General features: G+C 37.9%; 1 protein-coding gene across 1 annotated transcript in view; it reads left to right on the top strand.

Moving 5' to 3' along the window:
* The first annotated feature begins 1030 nt into the window (after window positions 1-1030).
* The window catches only part of pamr1b (peptidase domain containing associated with muscle regeneration 1b), a 45897-nt gene continuing 21614 nt past the window's right edge, over window positions 1031-25313 (top strand). The window contains exon 1 of the mRNA XM_077569283.1: window positions 1031-1077. The gene's annotated coding sequence lies outside the window, so the exon portion shown is untranslated. The remainder of the gene's footprint in view (window positions 1078-25313) is intronic.

The raw sequence follows: 25313 nt of genomic DNA on the forward strand, positions 1-25313 counted from the left end.
TGCAAGTAATGTGTGTTGTATATGTATCACATTATACGTACGTAGGTAATAATTTATTACCCATGATTGTATGTCTGATTATTTATCAATTAAAAAATATGTTTTTTTTATACATGTTTGAAATAAACATAAACATCGGTCCTGTGATTGACTGGCGACCAATCCAGGGTGTACGCTGCCTTTCGCCCAAAGTCAGCTGAGGTAGTCTCTAGCTCACATGTGATCCTGGATAATAATAACTACAGGCATAGAAAACAATCTGATGTAGGGAGCCGTTTCAACCAAATTAGTCTGCAATGTGTCCCAGATAAGTAGATAGCAAGGCTCTTTAAAAGACGATCTAAATAACTGGCACAGACAAGGTCACTAAAATACTTGAAGCCATGCACATTGTATCTGAGCACATGACATGCTTTTTGTGTGTCTGCCGTCCAAAATCCTGCTGCACGTTGGCTCAGTTGCTTTCCTTTCACTGTGGAACTAAATAAGTAGCTAAATAACAGCAACAGTCTCCTGGGGTCTAGACACGGGAAATGAATGAGGCTTAAGTACATTGCTGGAATTCCGTCGGATGTGTGTTGGCTTTTCGGAGTATTCATGTATGGACGGGATCAGCGTGCAGAAGCAGCCCAGATTCTGGTGTCTCCTTCCCTCAGTGCAAGTGCGGGCATGTTCACATATCAAAGCGATCTGTTTCTTGCCATGTGTTATCTTGCAGGTCAGCAAACCTCGGAGCAACCGTCCCTCCTGCCGCATTCCTCCCCCATGCTTCCTCATAAAAACCCACAGCGCTCCCCAGAGGGCCGTAACACCGGGCTGGCCTTTCTCCACTAGTCGTGGTCAAGCGCTGCAGTGACACAAGAGAACCCAGGCCGTCTGTCATTCTGTCTGCAAAGACGCAGTGGACCCATCAGCAGCCGTCTGAGTGCGCCACAGCTGTGATGCGGTCTCGGGTTCTCTGCGTGGTGCCGCTCGGCCTGCGCAGATGGCCAGAAGAGGGGACATAAGACATATTGGGGGTCAGGACAGAGGAAGAGAGAGTGCACTGGACCTGTGTGGCTTCCTTTATAGTCTAAGGTTAGTTCACACACAGCAATAAGTCATAAGTCCCCTGACACTTTGCAGCACTTTATCTTCAGGACTGAATAATGAATGTGCAAGTTTCCCATTAGCGTTGAAAGCTACAATTATTTCACAGGGCTTGACAATTACTCATGCTCTGGGATTAAGGACAGGGGGGATCTATCGGGAGGAATTCATCGTCTTGAAGTTTTTATGGTTGTTGAAAAATTTGTTTCACTGTGTACGAAGTGCTTTTGCATCTCTTTTGCAAGTTTGAATGCAGGCTCTAAAAATTAAGACAGGATCGCTAAAAACCAAAACCAAAAAAGTAACCGGTTAGTGGGTGCGTTTCCATTAGTCTCAGTTTTGTGCAAGCTGGTAATGGAAACACAGGATTTTCGGAAAAAAACTCAAATATTGCAAAAAAAGGTTTTTGCACTCTCATGAGTTGGTTTTTGAGACATGTCGAAAAAGAAGTATTTCGCAAAAATGTAATGGAAACACTTTTTGCGCATTTCCTGTAGTCATGTGAAGGGAAAATAACCATGGTTTGATATGTCCTCATGTAACCTCTTATATAAGGATATGTTGTTGTCCTGAACTGTTGTACGAATCCAGGTGCCCAACAGTTTGTAAATAAAGGGCGGAATCAGCCTGGGAGTGAATGCCTTGTTTATACTACTGTACAGTCCTCCCTGCTTCGCAAACATGTTTTCGAGGGTGCCTGGGACAGGGCTTGGCCAGCCCGGTTTCTCACGCTCACAACTTTTTGTTAATGAATAAAAGACGGAGCGGCACACGGTCCGGGCAGAGTCAGCTGTGGAATACGTACGATTGCCCAGCCGTTTTGCAGCTCGTTCTACCCGGATCGTCCGCTCCACGGTCTAGTGTCAAGGTTAGCGCTGATGATGATCATATTATGCTGCTTAAAGTTGAAGTGTGTTGATTGCTGTTTGCGGGGAATAAAAGGTACAATTATTCTAGCACAGAACAGGTGTTGATTGCTGTTTGCGGGGAATAAAAGGCACAATTATTCTAGCAAAGTGAGGTGTGTTTATTGCTGTTTGCGGGGAATAAAAGGTACAATTATTCTAGCACAGTACAGGTGTTGATTGCTGTTTGCGGGGAATAAAAGGCACAATTATTCTAGCACAGTATATCAGTCTCTGTGTATTCATTGTTACCGCCGATCACTCACGATCTTGCATAAAAATATAAAAATCAAGTAGTGTTTTCCACAAAACATCATGTGACCCCCGCCCGGTCATGGAGTAAAGGAAATAGAAAGTACGGGGACATTTCTTGTCTGAACTGCCTCCCGAGGGGATAACAAGTCTTTTTAAGCACAAAGCGATTTAGCTATAGAGCCTAGGCCGCCGTTCCGTGCACGCTCCATATCGTTGAATGAGAAATGGCCGTTCCAAACGGGCAACGAGCAATCAAGCAACATACGGTGCACGTCGTCGTTGAAATCCGTTTTATCCTTCCGTAACCATAACATGGATACTAACACCAATGGCCTGAGCCCGCTCGATGAGGGGAGAGAGATAGTTTGAAAGTAATCCTAATAATTTCCGTCTTCCGTAAACATCATGAGCACCTCCTACAGAACTACACAAGATCTCACGAGACGGGACATTACGAGAATTGTGCCTCAGAAGCGAAACGCTCTTCAAGGGAAACACCTACAAGTCGTAATTGCACTTTATCAACATAGTACAATATCGCTTTTATTTTTGTGAAAAACTGTAATGGAATAGCAGCTAGTGTTTGTACCCTACTGGCAAGTATGCTGGAGCACCAAGTGCTCTATATTCGTGCCCAGTGCAAAATTGGCGTATAGGCAGGCTAGAACTTGTTTTAGTATTTTCGCAGTGGCACGCTGCTTGGCACAGATAGAAATGTGCGGTTTTGCCGTTGTGAGCATGAACAAAGCCGACCTGCTTCTCAGCCAACCGAAGCGGCTGCTCTCATTCTCTTTAAAACTGGCATACAAAGTGTGTGCGCCTCTTGCAAAATGAGTGAAAATTTATTTTTTTGTAATGTATTTTGACTAAGGAAAAGATAACTATATTTGTCAACCCTTGTCGTTCCAATGCTGATTAAATAGAAAGTAAAGAATTAAACAATTTGTGCGTCATGTTTAAGTCTTTGCAGTGCCTTCCTGTGTGCACAACTTGGTCACTGGGGGGCAGTATAACGGGCGTGTATGCACAAACGAATAAGTAAGCTAGAGTTATATTAGTTGATTGTCGCAGAAGATAAAGAAAAAATGCCTGTCGCTGTATTATTACATTGTCTGTCTACATGTTTTGCTGCACTGTCCATCCATCCAACCAACCATCTATCCATCCATCCAACCAACCAACCATCCATCCATCCATTTTACAAACATTGCTTAAAGCATGTTAACACCACCACAATAATGCAATTCTTCAACCCATCTATGACATGACCCAATATGTTGAATGCTAAGCTAGGCTAGTGGACAAAGTTATGTGGTTGTAATAAACAGACAGTGTTGTAATTCGTTTTGTTTTATGCTTAGAAGAAAGAAAAAAACTTTAACAGGTGGTGGCAATTAACAGCTTGAAGCCTCTTTTTGAAGAAGTGTTCTATCTGGCAAAACTGCTGATTGTTTTAAGTTGAGTTAGGGCTAGGATACACTACTCTTATATGAAATTGCTGCTCACAAGTCAAAACAAAAACATCAGTCAGAAGAGGGATCATACTTCGAAAAACCTAAGTTGGGTCACTCGTGTCTCTCGGCTCCCATGTATTTTAGTTTAATTCAGTTTTAAGGTGACATATTTTGGACTAATATTGCATCCTGTCTGTTTTTATTCACATTTATGTGAACCAATGTTTCATTTTAGTCTCTTGGCCTGTGACTTTCGGGTGTGTTTTATGTTTTGTCCCTCCCTTGTGATTGATTTTGACACACCTGGTCTAGCTCAACCCTAAAATGGAAAATTCATGAAATCGCATAATCATTCCTTTGTGTTTATGCCATGCAGTATGAATTTAAACATTTATTTTCGATTCACATTTGCTGTAGTTGGTTTGGCTGGTGTATACTGTGACCTCTGAGTGATCTGTACGTCTGCAGCCTTTAAATTCATGTTCCATCCCCATGTACATAAATTATCAGTCTAAACTAGGGAGGGTGGTACTGAATTCCTAGACAGAGGCCCAACTGATATAAGATAAGGACAACCTTGAAGGGCGAGTGTCTGTTTTCACAGGTGATTAATTAGAACACAATGCACGGCAATGTTTAAGAATAGTATAAGACTCGCCCCTTGACTCTTTTCCATTGTCAGATGGCTGCAGACTACACGCCACTGTGTACCCTTCAATTAGTTAATTATGTGGTATCTCTTTTCATCTCAGCAAATACTGAAAACTACATTGTTCGAAATTGGCAGAGAAATACATTCACAATTTTCAAAGTTTATTGTGCAGTTGTTGAATTCTCAATGCAGCGCTTGATGCGATCGTAAAACCAGCCTCCTGTCTGCTGTTATCTAGGTAGAAGCTCAAGTCTGAGCCACTGAGCAGAATGGGCAGGCAGCCCTACACAACGAATCAAACTATTTTGCCTTGCAGGGACATGAGCTTGGCATATAGCCAACAGAAACTTTCCCATTTTTTTCCTCTATTCAGTGCAATTTCAGTGCCCTGTCTTTGCCAATGTTCTCAAACTGAAGCTTAATGACCAATCAATTAAAGCTTGCTAATGAAAATTGAGATGTCACTCAATGCTGCATTACTCTCATACTCATGGAGGAAGACGAAGCATGCATTTGGTTGTCTTGTTGTGGCAGTAAGAACACGTTGGCGAGTGATGGTAATAACCAGCTGAAGAGTGAACGATTGTCATTCTGATGCACATGGGGGTTTCTAGCATGTGTGAGAAATCAGGAGAGCGTGTAGTATCCTGCCGCTTGATTAAAGAATCAGTGTCCAATCTCCTGGATTTCACCTCCTGACCTGAATGACAAAGCCCCTATTAAATAAATCAGTGAATTGTTCTACTTTACCATTCCTGTTAAATGACTTATTGACTCAAGTGCGCTTAGTGTGTTGTGCCAGTTCTCGTGTTTAAATGACTGTAGCGTTTTAAAGCATGCTTGTTAACATTTTATTTTATTTTTTTGTATTTAATGCATTGATGATTTTTACAGATAAAATGGCACAATGTCATACATATCGCTACAACTGTGTCTGCCGGCTCTCCAAGGGTTAGGCGGTCAGGAAGAATTTGAGATGGTGGTTTCATGTCCTAACATTTCAGCAATAATGTCACAGCTGGAACCTTAAAGGGTGAGCAGCATGAACTGCTTGCTCTCATCAGATAACACCGGAATGAATCTTTGGCATGTGCCATGTGCCATACGTATTCTTTTGTTACTCTTGCCGTCTGTAGATGTCAAACCAAGCGGCTATCGCAATAAATTGCGCTGAGAGCAGAAGGAGATCAGGCACTAAAGTATGATTTGCTAAATACAGAAGTATACTGTATGCAGACAGGTTGGATTTGTTGAGCAGTGCCAGAAGGACCATAGACACAGACATAAGAGGTAAAAACGTGTCTATTTACATATCAGTTGCTATCCTGGTTCATCGAGGTTCGGGTATGTATAATAATGTAAAAATTGCCCAATCTGTCACTATAAAATGAAAATATCTATTTGAACATGCCCAGTTTTCCGTTTTCTTTCTAAATCAATTTTTTGACTAGTTATTTTTAACTCATTCACTGCCATTGATGGCTATAGATGTCAAAAATTAATTTTAACTATTTCTATTAGTAATTTTTTTTCCACTTTTGTTAACAAGAGTATGAAAACCTAGGATTTTTTTACTGTACATTTAGAACAGATATAAAATTTGTGATTAATCGTGAGTTAACTATTTAAGTCATGCAATTAATTACGATGCCTGACGCGATTAAAAAATTATTATTTTTTAAAAATTAGGGGCGTCGTTAATCGTAATTAATCGCATGACTTTACTAGTTAACTCACAATTAGTCACAATTTTTTTAGATCTGTTCTAAATGTACAATAAAAAAAATTCTAGGTTTGCATACTCTTGTCAACAAAAGTGGGAAAAGACTAATTAATTAATTTGTTAAACTAATCCAAATAGTTAAAATGAATTTTTGACGTCTATAGCCGTCAATGGCAGTGAATGAGTTAAATTTATCTCCAATCTGGTACATTTCTTTATCACAAATGTAAGATTTAATATTTTGATCGTTTGTGGGAGATTAAAAAAAAAGATGCTTTTATGAGATTCTTCTGCTGCTCTCTCACAGCTTTATCTTCTCCATCTTCAAAATGGGTCGAACTGATAACCCCTTTAGCTCTGGAAACAAAAGGGGACAAAAAGTGTGTGTGTGGGGGGGGGCAAGAGGGAGCCAAGTCAGTTGACTAAGGAGGTTGTTCCAGCACTGCGATGTTTGGCAAGGAACATTTGGGGCATTTTGAGCCGGTGCGTTGTCATTGTGAAGCAGTCACAAGTTGTCTCACCTCTTCTTGCAAAAGTCACTGCTTGACATCTTGTTGTAAATGTGTTGGATGATGGTCTGCCCAACATGAAAGGAACAATTTGTAGTCAAAGTTTGAAATGTATTGTGACACCAACCATAGAACTTTCCCAAAAGACCAAGGTGTACCACACCTCTTGCTCACTGTCAGCTGGAATAGGTCACATGCAACCCTAATGAGGAGAAGTGGTTATCTATAATGGATGGATGTTAAATATAGACACAAATACTGTAACTCCATATTAGCCACTATTGTGACAAAATGGCTGCTTTGAAAAAGTGAATCTAAAATAGCACGTATAAAGCAACTAACCTAAAATGATAAAATACTTGAACAAGCATGTCATTATTATTAAGTGAGCAATGCGTGCCATTGGAATGATCGTAGGTAAAAACATCAATTAATATTGGGTTGGATTTATAATACAGTGCAAATACATTACATTCTAATGAAAGGTAATATAGACGTAAAAGTGCTCTGTTTTTATCATTTATCATTGCCGTCCTAATGATTGAGGAAGTAAGATGCCATATGTAAGGAACGCAAACATAACCTCTTTGACCCAAAAGGTGGACTGTGTTGACAACACCCTGCTGGGGTGACGGCTAGGCAAACAAATAAAAAAGCACATGGAAAAGTATTTTGTGTAACCAAATCAATCTGTTCAGTCTTGATAAGTTTAAGTGTAGTACAACGTGATTGAAGCTGTTTTCGTAAAATAAATATTTGCTCCCGAGCAGGAATTCATATTTCAGATTATTAAACTAGATCCGTCTGAAATATGCTGCCTGGTTGACATTCCTCTTTCCTTGCTAAATCGGACAAATTCATAAAACAGCATGTAAAACGTGTTTTCGTATTGCCACATGAGGTTGCTGAACAATTGGACTCAGCTTTATTTCACTCAAGGTGGGCGGTAGCTTTATGTCACTCATGGTGTCTGCCTTGTGGAACAAGCCTTAGCTATATGTAGGAGTTACACTTATTCTACCTCCATGTGCTTCTCTTGCGCCTGGAGTCTCACTTGTGATCGATTTCTGCCCCTCTGGACAAGTTTGTGTCACTGTTGGCTGTCACAACATAGATTAGGCCTGTTTAAGAAAGAGTGATTACTTCGATTAACAGCAAAGCAGGTTGAATTGAATAAATGGAAAGTTGTGGGTAGAATCAGTATACCGTATGGCGCTTTACTGATAAAAGGAGGGCGGAGAGACCAAACAGTCAGCCCACTAAGACAGAAGAGAATAAAAGTTGAAATAATGAAATCAAAGCTATTAGATATGCTACCTTAATTTCTCACTAGCTGGGATTGTAAACTCTTGTTTGCGCTTTCCTACTCTTATTGGCAATTTGATGTTGCGTAACAGATGGGAGAAAGAGAGAAAATATCAACAGTGATGTGCCATTGTATAATGGTTTTTTTCTTGATAGCTTTGATCAGTGAATGTTTTTATGGGTGAATAAAAGTCAAGGCATGGATTCCAGATTCTTTACTATCCAAGGCTATTTAGGATTCAGCTCATGTTCCCTTGAAGGCCGTTTTATAGATTTATAGTCTCTGACTCCCTCTAGAGGGAGAGGGGGAGAGTCAAACAACATAAAAATCTTGGATAGTGCTCATGAGAACGTTTTCATTGCTGCATGTTGCTGATTAAACATGACCTTTAATTAACGTTAGCGGAAAACTCAGTGTTCACCCATGGCTATTTGAAAAAATAAGTCTTTGTGGTCTCTTTAGTGAAAATATCAATACATTTCAAAGAGTCAATAGTTAGATTGGTCTCATTTTCTATGAGCAGGACTCGTTGTTCATTCATGCAACTTAAGCTACTACTTTTTATATGGAGTTGTGCTTGGACAACCTTGTGACAAATGGCCTTTTATTGCTGAGGGGAAGAGAACAGAGTGCATAAAAAGTGCATGTAAAGGCACCAAAATGACTCTGCAGCATGTTGCACTGCTGACAGTTTATGCGTAAGAAGAGCATGACGTAACAATTCTGTAAATGCAAATTAGAGAGGGAAATACATCAGCAGCGCTGTCAGGGAATTCCGTTTTGTTCCTCGAGAGCATGTAGTACTGCTATTTCTGGCAAATATCTTCAGCACTTGGAAATATCTCAGTTTGATCCAATAGCAGATTTTTTTTCAAGCACACTTTTTTTGTGTTTCTGAATGATTTGTAAAGGGGGTAAAGATTAAGCCTTTTGTTTTGGAAACTTTTGCATAGTATACACATTTAAATTCAACATGTACAAAGAGATATAAACAACACCCTTTGAAATTAGTAACTTGTGCAGAAAATATGTCTCAACCAGATATAAATATGCAATGCCATCCAATCCATTTAAAAATATGTAGCACTTGGCAATAATATTGCAGTTGCGTGTTGTTTGTTTAATTTGTAAGGTCAACACTTTGGCCCACTTTTCCAAACATGCGTGTTTCCATGTTTTGCCACAAGAGTCTGCTCTACTTCAGATAATTACATGAGTCTCTAAGGAGACGCTGATACTTAAAACAATCATTAGTTTTCACCAAGAATAAATTATTGAAAAAGAAAAAAAGGTATGTATTAAAAAGCCTGCATAACTTCAAAAACATATTGGCTACACATGGATATTTAAGTGGTATTATAATTACATGATTATCAATTACAGTGGTGTAGAAAAGAACACCAAGACGGTTACAATACAATTACATACTTTGTGATGATACTGTTTTACAACAAAGCAAACTACACCCATACTACTACTACTACTACTAATACTAATAATAATAACAACAACAACACTACTACTACTACTACTACTACTACTACTACTACTACTACTAATACTACTAATAATAATAATACAATCCCCTCCAGAAGTATCAATTCCTTTGTTGTTTGTTGTAAACTGAAGACATTTGGGTTTCAGATCAAAAGATGAATATGAGACAAAAAAATTCAAAATTACAGCTTTTATTTCATGGTACACTGTAAACCTGAACGCTCAAAATAATCAAATAGATTAAGTGCACAATACTCAAAGTTGTATGAAAACAACTACTAACTTAACTTTTTTAATTTGGTGTATTTTTGTATGCTTTTATGAGTAATTTGTACTAAATTGAACTATGCTAGTTTTTGGGTAACTTAAAAACATAAATTAGCTGATATTTCATAATTTACTTTACTTATTAATTTGTAATTTTATTTTAGCCCTATAGTTGACATTGTAAATGATCATTTGTTCTCAGTTTCCTATCTGGTTTAAAAAAAATGAATACTAATTTATGTTAGATTATATGCCCAGAGCAGGCGGCATGGCGGCCACTTGGTTAACATTTCTGCCTCCTAGTCCAGAGGTTGTGAGATCGAAACCGGCCCTCTGGCCTTCCTGGCTGGAGGTTGCACGTTCTCTACGTTCCTGCATGTTTTTTTTCGGGGTACTCCAGTTTCCACCCACATTCCCAAAAATATGCATGGTATGTTAATTGAACACTGACTTGTCGCTAGGTTGTCTGTGTGTGCCTTGCGATTGGCTGGCAACCAGTTCAGGGTGTACCCCGCCTACTTCCCGAAGACAGCTGGGATAGGCTCCAGCATTCCCGGGATTCTCGTGAGGACACACAGTGTACTTATGGTTTGGACTTCTGTTAACTTAATCCAGTGGTTTTATAACATTTATAAGTTAGTAACTGAGAATAATTGAGTTGCGGTAACAGAAAGCTTCTAAGTAACTATGTATCCAAAAAATGTAAAATGGTGTAATCAAACCATTCAAGTTCTGCAAAACTTGAACTTTTGAGTTGATCAACTCAAAAAAAGTGAGGCAACCGATCACTTCTCTTTTTTTGAGTTTTGCTAACTTATTCGGGTTAACAGTATAGTTACATCTACATATAATAAACTAAATTAAATAACAGGCATTATTTAATGAACTTAACGTGATAACATTTAGTATTAGTTACCAACCCATCCCTACTTAACAAGAGTCTATTTGCTTTGTTCTGTGCACCCACATTATGTTATCATTTGAGATGCCAGAGATTAAAGAATCATTTTTACTAATCAATAACTGTATACTGTACAATTTATCTTGCTAATCTAAAAACAGATATTTTATTTTCATTATTGAATTTTTGTGCCTTTTAAGGTGACCCAACTGGGAGTGAGTGCAGTGTCCTAGCAGAATGAAAATATTTCTGATGATGGATACAAAAATGATCATTAGTTTCTTTTCTGATTAGTCTCTGACACGGATATTGTAGCTGTGGTATTATTGTTAGCCACTAAGATCTAAAGGAATGATGTCTCTTCAATAACCATGTTGACGGTAAAAACGTGTCACGCATATCTGCTGGGTGTTTACCATATTAATGGTGGCTGCACAGTGAGTTGTAAAATACTTTGTCAGGCACTAAAAAAGTGATTTAAGAGAGTTGGTGCACACTTAATATTGAGGTTGCAGGCTGAAATCTCCTGTCTATAAAGTCACACACTAAACTTGCATCAAATGATTGGGTTACAGTATTACCTACGCCAGATCACTCATGAATGTAATGTCTTATAACCGGATTTTGGATGCGTCTGTATGAAATTAATGATCCTTTAGTTTTTGGTATCATCATCATTTATTTTATTTTCTTTCATTTTATTATATCATCGAGGCACTAGAAAGATCCGCCCCTGCACCCATTGTTGTTATTGTGGCGCGGGAGCAACAAAACCCTTCCATAAAATGATAAAAAGTTCTGGGGCACACCCCGTAGGATGAGACACACTCCTGTTTGTTTTCCAAAGTCTTGTTGAGTAGCTTCTTCTCGATCAGAGTGTGCTTTTTATTTTGAGTCAAGCGTAGCTCACACAACTCTTGAATTACAGAGAAGTGGTTGAGATCAGTGGCTCCTGTCTGTACACTCAAGAATTACAGGACAATAGAATGTTCTTATGTGAAGTCTGGAATGAGGAGGTGGATGTGCTGTAAAGTACGGAGTTTTTCTTCATGGACATTGAGAGTGTTTTTTTTCAATTTTATAGTCCAGTTCTGGTCCTTATTGACCTCAACTGCCCATTTCTCTATCTGTACCTCATTCTCTCTCATTTGTCTTTCTCCACACGTAACACGCTTTCCAACACGATACAGGAATGATGGCCTGATGGCTGATGGTGGAGGCAGGAAGAGTTAAAAAAAAATAGAAACCCACTTCAAACAGCTGGTTGTCATGGTTCACAAACAACACATTGTCATTGTGGGATACAGTAGCGGTCTGTTATTATTTGCCCCAATCACCCAGCAACCGTGGGTTTATGATAAACAAAGGCAAATGGAAGGAAGTGTGTATGTGATAAACAACAAGCCGAGGTCTGGATGTGTCTCTTATCAGAGACCTCACGCTCCGGGTTGCAGCCTGAGGGTGGACCTGGAAATGATCCTCCTCAGTGACATTCCCTTCTGCTTTAGTCTGAAATAGCCATTATAAGAATGACATCTTTCTTATTCTTCCTGTGTGTTGACATCATTCAAGCAGGGAGCTTAGTCAGCAATCCAAGGATTTGCAGTTATACTCATAAAACGCAGAAGCACAGAGCACAGCAGAATCTAAAGTCATCTTATAAACATGACTTCTTCAAGATTTACAGCCTTTAATTTGGTAAAAGGAGATGAGAATATAACCTTGGTGAAACGTTGTTTTTTTTTCTATAGAAGATGCTTACTGGGGGAATTGACTCTACTAAAATTATACACTATGTAGCCTACTATTAATTTGATATAAATAAGTACTTTACAAAATTGATGAGAACTTGCTCTGAAGGCAGGCTAGTGATGTCCAAATGAAATCATTGAGCTACTTATGAATCTTCCTACACTTTCGAGGCAAGCCCGTGTCTTTTCTCATTTATCCGTAGTTTTTGCATTGCCCATAAAATCCACAATACTGTGGCAATTGTGTTTTGATATTTTTTAAGTTGACATTGAAGATATATATAAATATGTATTTTAAAAAATTGTCCTTATACTAAATAATAAAACATACTTGTACAAGAAAGCTAAATATAAATAGTAAATGATGAAAAAGAGCAGATTATGCAAATTTTCTCTCCACTGCAGTCTGCTTGTTTAGTTAATTTAGTGTCGTAACTCATATAATAGTGACTACTAGAGTGATAACTAAACCAACATCTCTTTTTCTTCCAATTCATGCTCCTTGGCACTAAAATTGTAAATTTTAAAGAGTGAGTCATGATTCATATTGAAAGTGTTTGTATTTAAAAAACACTAATTAAAAAAAAGGACTCTAATTTTTCGCAGCGCATACTGCATCTAATTCTGCCTCTTTTTTTTCTTCTTCTTTTAGCTATAGACACGGCTCACTGCTGGAAAACAATATGACTGGTGTGGCAAACAGCCTACTGCAGGCTTTCGTCTTTCATGTCACCTGACTAAAGAGTTCCACCAATCTAATGGTGTTAGCAGGTTGAGCTGTAAGAATACAGTGGGGGAAGGTCTACTGTTTATCCTTTGTCAGTTGCATTGCCATAGAGACAGGAGAGATGTGATGATGTGATTATTTTCCTGGACATTAAAACCACTCTGTCATTTATTCTGTTTTTCTTGGAAACCTGGGCCACCAAGAGCAAAATACGTTTTAAAAATTTGGAAAATTATCAGCGGAAAACGTTGTCAAAAGCACACACATCTTGGGTATACAGATATTCTTTAAAATTTGTGGGATTTCTGCTTTGATGACAACAACAGCAATGTTTTCTGAAAGTGTGAGAATTGTAGTCAATAGCTTGCTGGATGAAAATCAATGTAATTATAATGCTGGGAAGCCAAACTTTTGTTGAGATAGGTCTGATATCTGCATTTCACAAATTTTTAGGTGCGTTATCCAAAATTTTACTCAGTTTTTCTCTATCATGTCAGGTTTTTGGATCTCTATTTTGTATGCAATGGTTACAATTTACAAGCTTTAAAATAATACTGAGGATTAATAACGTTCAAATTGAACGGGTTTATGAAAAAAAAAATCTGTGTCTGATTCTTGACAACAAAATCTGCTAGAAAGCCCATATAAAACATGTTAGGGCCAGACACATATTAAATGAGAAAACAATGTATATTTTTTATTGTTCATTAATATTACCATAATTGAATTACTGTGTAGAAATTTGGGGTAATTCCTACAAAACCACAATACAGTCATTATACACACTGCAATAAAAAAAAAAGCATACCTTGAAAACACCAATAAACTTTATTTTTATTTTTATTATGCACACTAAAGTTTAGGAATCTGGTGGATTTTAAAACTGTACGAAAAATGTATAAGGCAAATAATAAAATGCTGCCCGGCAACATACAAAAAATATTTACAGAGGGGGAGTTATTATTTGAGTGGGGAATTGAAATTTGAACAACTTTATGCTCGCACAAAACTCAAAAGTATGTGCATTTCAATCTGTGGAGCGGTTTTGTGGAATGGTCTTGAGGAAAACATCTACAGAAGTACAAGTATTTGTCAAATACTGTAAATGTAATTTCTGTGCTTTGATGATATCATGAGCTTTGTGAAACCATTTTATTTTACCTGGCAACACATTATTTCAACCTGAGATCAACATAAATTCACAAATATTGGTTTGTCATTGTCAGTATTATGGTAAAATATCTGTTTCAACACATTCAAGATCCATTGATGGCTGAGAAAAGACAGATTTATTTTTCGGGTGCTAAAGCTGTCTTATATAATTAATAATAAGTCATTGGTAGTAGTGTAATGAAAGGCATCACTTTATATTGGCTCTGGGAAATAAAGAATATGAAGAATAAGCTTTTTCAGCTGCGATAAGCAAAATAAGAAACCCAGCAACTGACACTGATGCCCAAAGTGCACCTTTGTCCATTTATTTATTTAATATAAAAATAGTTTGTAGTTAGTTTGTAGTTTGAAAGTAGTTTTTTTGCCTTTTAAAACAAAAATTCAACAACATAATTTACATAAAACAAATTATTATTACGTTATCCTTGGATGACGTCATATTACTAGACGAGCGCCCCATTCTGCCAGGTCGAGCGCCACTACACCTGCGGTCTCACAGTAAACAAAAGCCAAGGCCATAGAATGCAGAAAACTCAAGCAAAACCAATGCCTTTATTTTGATAGATCTAGTAGCCATGATCACAGAGCATGCTGCTTGCGTGCTAGCCTAGCTTCAATTGAAATGTTGTGACACATGACATGTGACAATGAGCCTCGCAACTACGAGGAAGTCTGACATTTGGGCGCAGTTGGCTCTGAGGACGCCAGGAAGATGTCCCCCTCCGTTTTATAAAGACCATGATCCTTCCCATCCACTTTCAGCAAAAATCTCAGGTAAAGCTAACGTTACTCTTCCATTGGGACAAAGCATGGAGCTTGTGTCGGGTGTACAGCTTCTGCTCTTACTACTGAAGTGTTTAAGGTACACAGAATATGTCGGAATTTGTAAATCTCGCTCAGAATTTTGATAAACTCTTCCTGAAAACTCCAACTTGTAGCAGGTACTCAATGATAGCTGAAATATACTTCAAAATATATGTGGAAAGTGCTACATGATCGTTGTTTTTATTTTAACTAACAGCTCGTTTTGGGGTAAGGTCCTAATAAGGAACAGGTAGCAGTGTGTTCAGAAATTAGGGGGACAATAAAGAACCAAAAAAGAGAAGAAGAAAAAACACTATCACAGCGTTTTAGCAAAAACAAACAATGTAGCTTGCTGAGATGTGGCAGTTACAGTAATTGTTGGGTACAGTCCCAATAATAAAATATTAACATTAACACCTGCAGAAAAATAATAAACTGCATTTGTTCTTACCTGAATCAAGCTAAATGTAAAGTAAGACATTTTTTATGCTACTTGCACTATAAGAAAATCCTTATTGTGTTATTTAAAAATGTCAGTTTCATGTACATTTGACATAAGCATTTCTATTTATGTAAATTTGTTGTTCATCAATGGTTTTTCATACACAAATGTCAACAAGTCTTTATGGTGATTGGCAGTGCAGACAAACAACAGTTTCATTATGTGTGATTTATTGTTTAGCCATTATTTCAATTAAAAATTTCACACACACAAACGTACGCATGCACATATCTACATCCACACCCTCTAAAATGTTCTGAGCTATTCACCCCCAATCCCCACACGGCGGCTCGGTGGTGACATGGGTTTGAACCCCGAGTTGGTGGATAGTGCAGGCACGTTATCATGTGCCCCATTTTTGTTGCTTTGAGCACCTGCCCCTCCAAAAGTCCCTGCACGCTCCTGTGGTAGGGGTAAAAGTAGAAGAAAGCCAACTGTTAGCTCATTTGCTAACTGCAAACTTGTCTTCTTGCATTTTTGTTTGTGGTAAATTACTTATGAAACACATTGTGGAAATACTCAACACAACCAGTAGTTTGTTTAAATTGGCTATTATTCCATTTCACATCACACACAGAATTCATTGCGGGGACAAACTCAGTGTCGACCATAAATAGTTCTTGTATATTGAACATGTTTAAATTTTACAATTGTCGGCTCTGAAGATTTTCCGAGTAGATCAGGGAGGATAAAATCAGTCTTGACACACCCTTCTCAAGAAAATATTTCAAAGACGTCCAAGTCATTAGCACAAACAAATGCAAAAGATGTGTAGAAGACTAAGACAACAATTATAAAGAATGTCTATAAGGTACACATACCATCACATAAAATTATTGTTTCACATTAGTGTCATTTCAGTCCACTCAATTTACATATTTTGGCCAAAACACACATACAGTGCAATCAGTCAGAACAATTCTATTCCAACCCCTCTCCTCGGACAATTTGGGCTGCCTCCAAAAGGCTGATTAAACACACCAGGGCCTTGTCAGTAGCAATCATGGGCGTGTTTCCATGACACCGCTGACTCAAACAATGACCTCAGAGAGAGACAATGATCAACAAACAATCCATAATCTTCCGAAGACCAAGATCTTAATGAATTGAATTTTACTAAAGGAATGTAACCAGTCCAGGATGTACCTCACTTCTGGCCCAAAGTCTACTGGGGTGAGCTCCAGCACACCCTAGTGAGGATGAAAACATGGATGGATGAATACATGAATGTGCAGTACGAAATTGGCAAGAATATTTACCAAAAGGAATTGAAATTTAATCATCAGACTATTCCAATTACAACTTCCTTACTTATTTAACAATAAACCTTTTATTTCTAATTAATCATATCAATTTCAAAGACAAGGGTGGGGGGTGCCCCAGGCGATAAACGGATGTTTTTTACACATTTTTACAAGCTTCTTACAGAAATCTACAAGCTTCTTTAGCAGTTAGTCCAAAAATATTTTTAGTTGTTCATTCTTGAATATTTGCATGATTTCTTTCACCAATTGTACAATTTGCAAGGAGTCTGGTGGCCAGTTCAAAAGCAGGGTTGGATCCAGGAGTTTTTCCTCTCTAAACGGGGGTTTGATCGATACATGACTATCCCACACAGTCCCCTGTGTTCTTTTTTTTTCTTTTCTTTATTCCATACATTGGACATGTCATACCATTGTAGCTCTTATATCTTTGCTTAGATATATTGCTGGCAGTGGGCCGAAACTTTGTACTGCCAAAATAGTCACTTCTTAGGAGACCCCCAAACTGGCATGTTTGTTCAACCATTAACTTTGCATCCATTATCAACACTTTAGTTTGGAAAATAATTTGTAAAAATAACACCCACACGTTTGGAATTACCAATAGTATTGATTTTTGAAAAAAAATATTGACTTAAAAAAAATTGTGACTTATGTGGCTTTGGCCCAACGCCAGCAATATGAACCTAAGCGCATTCCAATGTATAGTTGCCATTGTTTGTACATTGCGAAAATTGCTAACTAAATGTTAACTTGTGAAAAATGCTGCGGTCTTACAACTGTTTTCAGGATCAGACCCTTGAAGAAATTTAATTACACTCACGTTAAGTTTTTGGAGAACACTTGAGTAGTCCACCAGACATGAATTCCATCACATCATTTGTTTTACAGTACATAGCAGTTGTTTGCTTAGCTTCATTGTGTGTGTGTGTGGTCTTGTTTTTGTCACATAGTGGGGTCATCATTTCAGGATTTCACCGAGTTGTGGGGCCCACCCGTCCATGCGGGGCCATTTTAGACCTCTTTTTGAGGGTCAAGACTTGGTTTTAGAGTTTAGGTTTGAATTGGGTCATGGTTGAGGTTAGGGTAAGGATTAGGGGTAGGCAATCATTTTTGATGGTCGGGGTAAGGAGAAGCGGCTATGCATTATGTCAATGAGTTGGCCCCACTAGAAATGTAAGCCCAAGACGTGTGAGTGAGTGTGTTTGTGTGTGTGTGTGAGTGAGTAAGAGAATGTCAGACACAATGAGTTTTGCATAAAGGTTAGGGGCTGCGTTCATTCAAGAGTAATGCTTGTCAGTCGGTGTGGAAGGAGTGGAGACCACTGTGAGACCGGACTGTAACTTGAAACCAAGGATAATGAGAGAGAGAGAGAGAGAGAGAGAGAGAGAGAGAGAGAAAGAGAGCAAGAATGAGAATTAGAAAGAGAGCGAGAGAAAGAATTAGAAAGAGAGCGAGAGAGAGAGAGAGCAAGAGAGAGAGAGAATTAGAAAGAGGGGCGGGAAACATTGAAAGAGTTTGAGATGGTGATGTCAGCTGAGATCAGAAAGTAAACAGAGTTCCAGACTGCAGCATGCTGTCTGCGGAACCTGGACTGCAGCTGGGGCAGACCGATGGGGGCTCCCACGCAATTCCCGGGACCAGTGCAATTATCAGTGGGAGGGCAGGCTGGTTCCTTCTCATTTACCTCCTCATCTTTATCTTCGTACCTCAGGGGAGCTCCTGGCCCAACAGTAAGAGACCAAGTTTACTTGTATAGTTCACCCCTTTCTCTCTGTTGTGTTTGTTCTCAAAACATCTTTGTCTTGATCCAGTCTTTCTTTAAATCCGTTAATAGCACAAAAGCAGGACTGAAAAATGAAAGTCTTCAATAAGATTTATGGCACTTTTATTAACACATATGTTTTTGTTATCTATTGTAATAAGGACACAGTATGTTATGTGAGATTGTTTATCTGGTCTTACATAGTCATAATTTAATAAAAGTGCTGTTACAGCACATTCCTTTGTATGTAATTTGTTTCTTAAAATAACTATTTAGGCTTGGTATTCCTTTTGTGTGCAACAATTTCTCTGGAGCAGAAGCACTTGAAATAGTCTCTGCTGTAGTTGCCCTTAATGACTTCAACAGGACGCGGCAAGCAAAGTTCGAATCGATCATGCTGACTGCAGTGATGCGTGCGCCAAAATCTCCCCTGCCCTCCGACTCCACTTTGCAAAACTCCAAGTAGTCAAAACACAATAAAGTCGTGTTGGCCAGTGAACTTGTCTGTGCTGACTGGCAGTGATTAGAAGCGTTCCTTCTTTCATTCTGTGTTGTCAGCTGAGTCATTCTGGAGATGGTTTGTTGCATAATAGTGTGTAATTATCTGATGATTAATCCTTTCAGTGGAGCATCTTTATTGTTGTGTCCTTACCTGATCTGGTGTGTTAGGATCAACAGAGCTAAAACACGACAAAGGTCAATGTGTTTGAGAACAGAGAAATGTCAATTACAGGCAGCATGCACTCCTATGTTGTACCTTTTTTTTAAATGTCGAAATGGATAATAAAATAATATTACACTTAGTGTTTTTTTGTTTTGTTTTTTCTTTTAACAAAGGAAGTTCATTAGAGCGATGTACAGGATGAGCGGTGGGATAAGCCCACACTCAGATCTGCACTGCCCACAATGCTCCCCCGGGAGTTTCCTTGTTCCATGCTAGCTAAATCACACTGACCTCAAAATACCGGGCAGCTGCTGTGGAGACTATGCAAAGGGAACACATACGCACATTTGAAACTTTCCACAGTATGTCATGGTTAAAATAACCAAGATTTTGCCTTGAAAAAATTGTTTAATTGTGTATATATACTGTATAATATGACTGTGTAATGTCATTTACTTGACAAGGAGGTTTTGTACAAGTTTTTGCTCAATATAAATGCTCTCATTCGTGGGGTCATTATGCTTCTCAGCTTCCCATTTGTCTCTTGTGATGGTGAAGTTGTCAGTTGCGATGCGGCCACTCTTCGGTCCTATGTTTTAGGTACTGTATTTGCGACTCTTATTTTGTCATATAAGCCTTTATTCTTTCGTATAGAATTGTGCATTGCCCTAGCGAGAATTACTGAATGACTCTTTTGTCATTATATTGAGGTTCCTTAGCCGAGGTTTTCTCTCAGCATGTTGAGGTTTCCTTTTACTACTTTTCCATGCAAGTTGTACTTCCATGTGTTCGGGGTTGCTTCCATGCATTCAGCCCTGTTCCCTCTATTGAGGTTTCTCCGTCAAGTGTTTTCCTAGAGGCCATCTGAATCCAGCTCTTCTCTCAGTTGTTGTTTGCATTTTTTATATTTTTTTATATTATGTTTGCCAACTCAAGTGTCTTACCTGTGTTTGGGTTCTAATTCCACATCTCACATTATAGATGCTGGCAGTAGATTCATAATAGTAAGATTTACACTGCATTTGCACTTAATATTTAAAAAAAAATATTTGTATGGATACACTTGACAGTATATCAATATGTAATGGTAGTTTATGTGTGAGAGATAACAATTTTCTTGTTAAAAAATATATCGTCTTTTACTTTAGGCTGTCTGAAATAACTATAATTTTGTAAAATATGCAAAATAAGACACGTTGATTCAAGCGGTGAGCAAGAAAATGTCAATGATTGATATCATGTGCGAATGCCACAGATGGTTGGATGCACAGATGCATTTCTGATAACATTTGGGTATCAACATTGAATTATGCAAATTTGCGTACTGTGAGTCTTAATGCAGCTATTTTCCCTAAATGTCATCTGATGTTAAAGTCAATTATTGAAACAGCACAAACAAACTCTTGACTTCAGATTGAATCGTTAGGTTGCTAACTTCAAAATCTGCAGCACGTTGACTGTTTGATCTTTTGTCTAGACTTACTGCATTAGGGGTCAAACTGTGCTGATCCATGGAGCAACGTTTGTAATTTCCATGAGAACTTCTCTGGCTGTGTCAGCAATGATGTCAACGTCTGCATTTACATCAAAGGTGTGCAGCTGAGCGATAGACGCTAACATCTGTCATGTAGCACATGGAGGTCTCCACCAGGCGTTGGAGAGTTTAACAATGAGTGTTATTTCTCCAGTATGGCTTTTTCACATGCTTCTAAAGAGTCTCCAAAATCTGGAGGGGAAAAAAAAGCAAACACCACTTCCCATTTCCAAAAGCCACAGCAACACACACAATCTGCATTCAAGTTGAAGTGGAAACGACCATAATAACTACTTGTGCTAGCCTTCTAGTAGCGTTGGAGACCATGCAAACTCCATATTCAATTCTTGACAAGAAATTGGGACTTCACTGCAACTTAAGAAAATACATTCTGCCTTAAAGTGACTGATCAGTAATAAAAAAATCTCTGCAAAGAAACCAAATAAGAAAACCACAAAAAGAAACAGTGATGGTCCATTAATAATGCAACGTGCATCCCAAAATAATACTATTTTACTGTGTGTAAATATTGCTCTTCTTTCACACTCAGAGGAGGCAGAAGATAATGATCATGTTTCTACTTTCCCATAGAACGGCTTCTTCTTATATAAATCCAGCCATTTAAAAAAAAAAAATATCTATCATGTCCTTATTAGGGATGCATGCTGTTCCTATTAGGCCGACTTTGGGCGGCGTCATCATGTTCTTTGATAGCTTATTTAATAATATTCCGGTAACACTTTCCAATATAACTAGTTAGTAGTTATGAACTGTAAACTGTTTATTAATCAGTTATTAATGACTTGTTAAGTGCTTGTTAAAATTTTAGTCATTTATAATGATGCCTATAAATAGTTAATATATCATTAATAAACTGTTGGTAAATGAGTTATAAATGAGAAATTAACTGTATGTTGATGATTTATAATTATGTCTTAACAATTAGTAATAGATCATGTACAAGCTATTAGTAAATTACTTACTAATGACTTGCTAATTATCAGATAATAGTTTGTATGCAGTATGTTATTGGGACGTTATTATAAAGTTAGTTGCAACTTTAGAATAACGTCCCAATTACATATGTAAACTATTAACTAATACTTAGCAAGCCATTAGTAGGTAATTTACTAATAGTTTGCTTATGATAGTTACTAATTTATAAAGCACGGGAATATATCGTAAACATACAGTTAACAAGTCATTTATAACTTATTAATAGTTTTTGATGATATATTAACTATATATAGGTACCACTTTAAATCCTTTACAAACTGTTATTAAGTCATTAATTTATTAATTAACAGTTTACTAATGATCTATTAACTAGTTATAACGGATGGTTACCAATAGTTCAGTATAGCATTTTATTTGGATCTCTTTAATAACAAGTTTTCAGCAGACCAAAGACTGATCAGATCAACTGGGTCAAGATTTGTTTGTTTTGTTTTGTTTTTTTAACTCACTGATCGGCGATCAGTCCCAAAAATCCTGATCGTGTAAAGCCTACCGGTACTTTTCAGTATCATTTTTTTTCACCGAAAATTATACACCTCATACAACTTTTGGAGTTTTAGAATCAAACTGTCATGGTTTGGTGATTAAGTGCCACCATTATCATCCTCAAGTAAAGTTAATTAAGTCTAATTAACATGAAGAATACGTTTTACTTGAAGAACCCCCCACATTTGACCATGAACAAATGTGAATGTCAAATTGAATGTGTTTATTGGAGCTCAGGTGTGCCTTACTCTCTTTGACTCCCACATCATTCTGAATTTGGGATACGTGAGGCACAGTCGTTGAATCGCATAATTATTCACCTAAAAACAACAAACGAATTGACAGTTTGAATGTTTGCCAAAGATCAGAATATCTTCTGTTGGCCCCCCTGATAATTGACAGCATAGCTAGTTGTCTGACGTTAGCAGTAGAATAGCCTTAGGCATGCAGCTCAACTGTTGGCTTTTATTACATTACAAATGTAAAGGAAGGAATTGTAATAAAGTTCACTAAAATCTGGAACTTAATGTCATTTTCTTTTTGCATCAGTGGTGTGTTTTGTTTTAAATAACTTTCAAAACTCAGAACTCAGTAGACCCCCATGTTGAGTTTGGTTGTCTTTTCCTATGTAAATTGGCAGACTGCTTTCTGATTCATGGAGAATGACGTAAATGTTCGGATTACACGGAAAGGAAAGGCTATTTGCTTTGTGGGGTGGGAGGAATGTTTCAATTGTAAGCCAAATGGCAAAAAGAAAAAGAAAAACCTTGACCAAAGTGGAAATTTGCTTGTTTGTGTTTGTCACTTATTAATTAATATTCTACATTGATTAATGCAGAATGACATAACGTGGACCTCAGATGTTGGAATTTTCTTTTTACATTCTGGGGAAGTTCCTTGATTTACTTTTTCATACATTTTTGCAAAATACATTAATAATTTAATGTGATCCTGCTTAGCACATCAATATAATAAAGTAAAAATGTGACATTTTCAACCTGAAGCAGGGTTTCATTGAAGGCAACCGCGGGTCAGCTCTCTAGAGATACAGCACCATCCCGTCTAATGTCATTACCAGCCTAACTGAGGTCTTTTCATGTTCATGTCCAATATTTCAGGTTTTCAACTCCCATGGTCCAGTGTCCTTTACCGAGTAGGGAGGAAGCAAAGTGTTCTCATGAGAGATGGTGTCTGCATCCTCCATCTCAGACCCGCCCCCCTCAGATCACCATATGGCAGTCATCACACCTTTTAAATAAGTTTTTCATTCTGTGCTGGAAGCCATTGCTGCTGGTTAGAGGTCACAGTAAACAGAGTGAATGGTGACATTCGCCAGTAACTCGCTTGATGATGCGTTTAATCCACGGTGTACAATTGATGGGCAAGATACAAAACATCAGTCAACTGAAGTGTATTTGGTAGCAACCATTTTTTTTATTGTGAGTGAAAGCAGATGAATGTTAATGGTGTCCTTGTGCACAGACGGTTCCTCGATACATCACTTATTCCATTTTGGGGTCACATGCCAGGTAGAAGTTGCAAGGCAGGTTGAAGTATTTTAGTTATCCAGAAGAAGAGTGCAAATGTGTTATGTTTTAAATGACCACAAAAAAAAAAAAGATTTATTTGTGTTGGATGCTATTTTGTTTTGTCTGGTCAACTTTTCTATAAACAAGCCTTGTCCGCCCTTACAGTGCATGTCTGTGGTTCCAACATGGAAATCCCCAAAGGATGACCGTCTGGACATGAAGTGTAAGATGATCTTTTTAGTCAGACAATGCGAAATATAATGAGACAACACAAGGACGACAGTATACAAAAATAAAATTGATGTGTCTGTGAGTTTATATTTGTTGCCACAACAAGAACCTACAACTAGTGGCTGGTATGACAGTCTGAATAGTGTGAGTGCGTGTGTGAAGGGCCTGGTGTGTATGATCAATCATGTATTCTTGAGACCGCAGACAAATGTACTGCAGTCAGAAACTGGTGGAGCTGTCAAGGTTAAAGCACAAATTCAACCAAACCCACGTTGTCAAATAAAAAAACTGACTTCAGCAACTCGCAGTATAAAATAAAACAGCATAAAGCTCCAAGCAGCTTTGTGGAGCAGAAAATCTGCCATTTGAAAACCTGCAGTGAAATTAACCTTCTGGAAATACACTGGCCCAATTCTAGTTGATTGATATCAAATGCGTTGTACCTTTGGTTATGGAGGAAGAATAGCGGAAGATGCCAAGTATCTGCATCAGGCCGATACCAGGACACATTTCACAGACATAAAAAAGTCATTAATTTAAATCAAGCAATTTTAAAGAAATTTGCTATAAGTAGGATATATAGGTCTTTTAAAAAATATATCTGTCATTGTTTTGGGGGAAATATTATTTACGATTGGTATTGGCACTTGGTATCGGTGAGTACTGAAGATTTAAGTATCGTAGCAGTCTAAAAAAAGTAGTATCGAACATCCCTACTCATTTTAGTAGTGTACATTTAAAATGCACTTTTTAAGCACTGTGTAAAGTCAAGGCAAGTCAAGTTATTTAAAAAAAAAAAAAAAAAGTTTGATCAAATTAGGAAACATTAATAGCATTTGAAGTGACTTTGTCTGTTTTTAATATACAAATGACGTGTAATATAGGAATTAAAAGGATGAGCTAACTGTTGGAAGAACACTGTGCCAAGTTTAAAGTGCGGCATCTGTTAATTCTCCTTCTACCACAAGGACATTACCCTGTCTCTTTCCCAAATTAAACACAAAACCTTTACATAACCACACAAAAATGCTCAAAGGACCAAGAATGCTGTCTAATATCAGTCGTGGTGACTTTCATATTATAGCAGCTTGCATGATGTTTGATGTTCTTCACAGCATGCAAACGCACAGACGTGCTAACTCCAAAGAGTAGCTTGAGGCCTCATAGCTGTGGAAAAAGCCAGAGGCCAGTAGGCAGCCACTCGCATAAACACAGCAGCCCTCTGTGGACATTGAAGTCAAGTCTGCTCATGCAAATATCACATTTGACATCCTCCTTACTTTTCAACCACATTTACCGTCCTCTCTATT

Source organism: Vanacampus margaritifer, chromosome 6 (genome assembly GCF_051991255.1).
Source record: "Vanacampus margaritifer isolate UIUO_Vmar chromosome 6, RoL_Vmar_1.0, whole genome shotgun sequence".
In the NCBI taxonomy this organism is placed as follows: Eukaryota; Metazoa; Chordata; class Actinopteri; order Syngnathiformes; family Syngnathidae; genus Vanacampus; species Vanacampus margaritifer.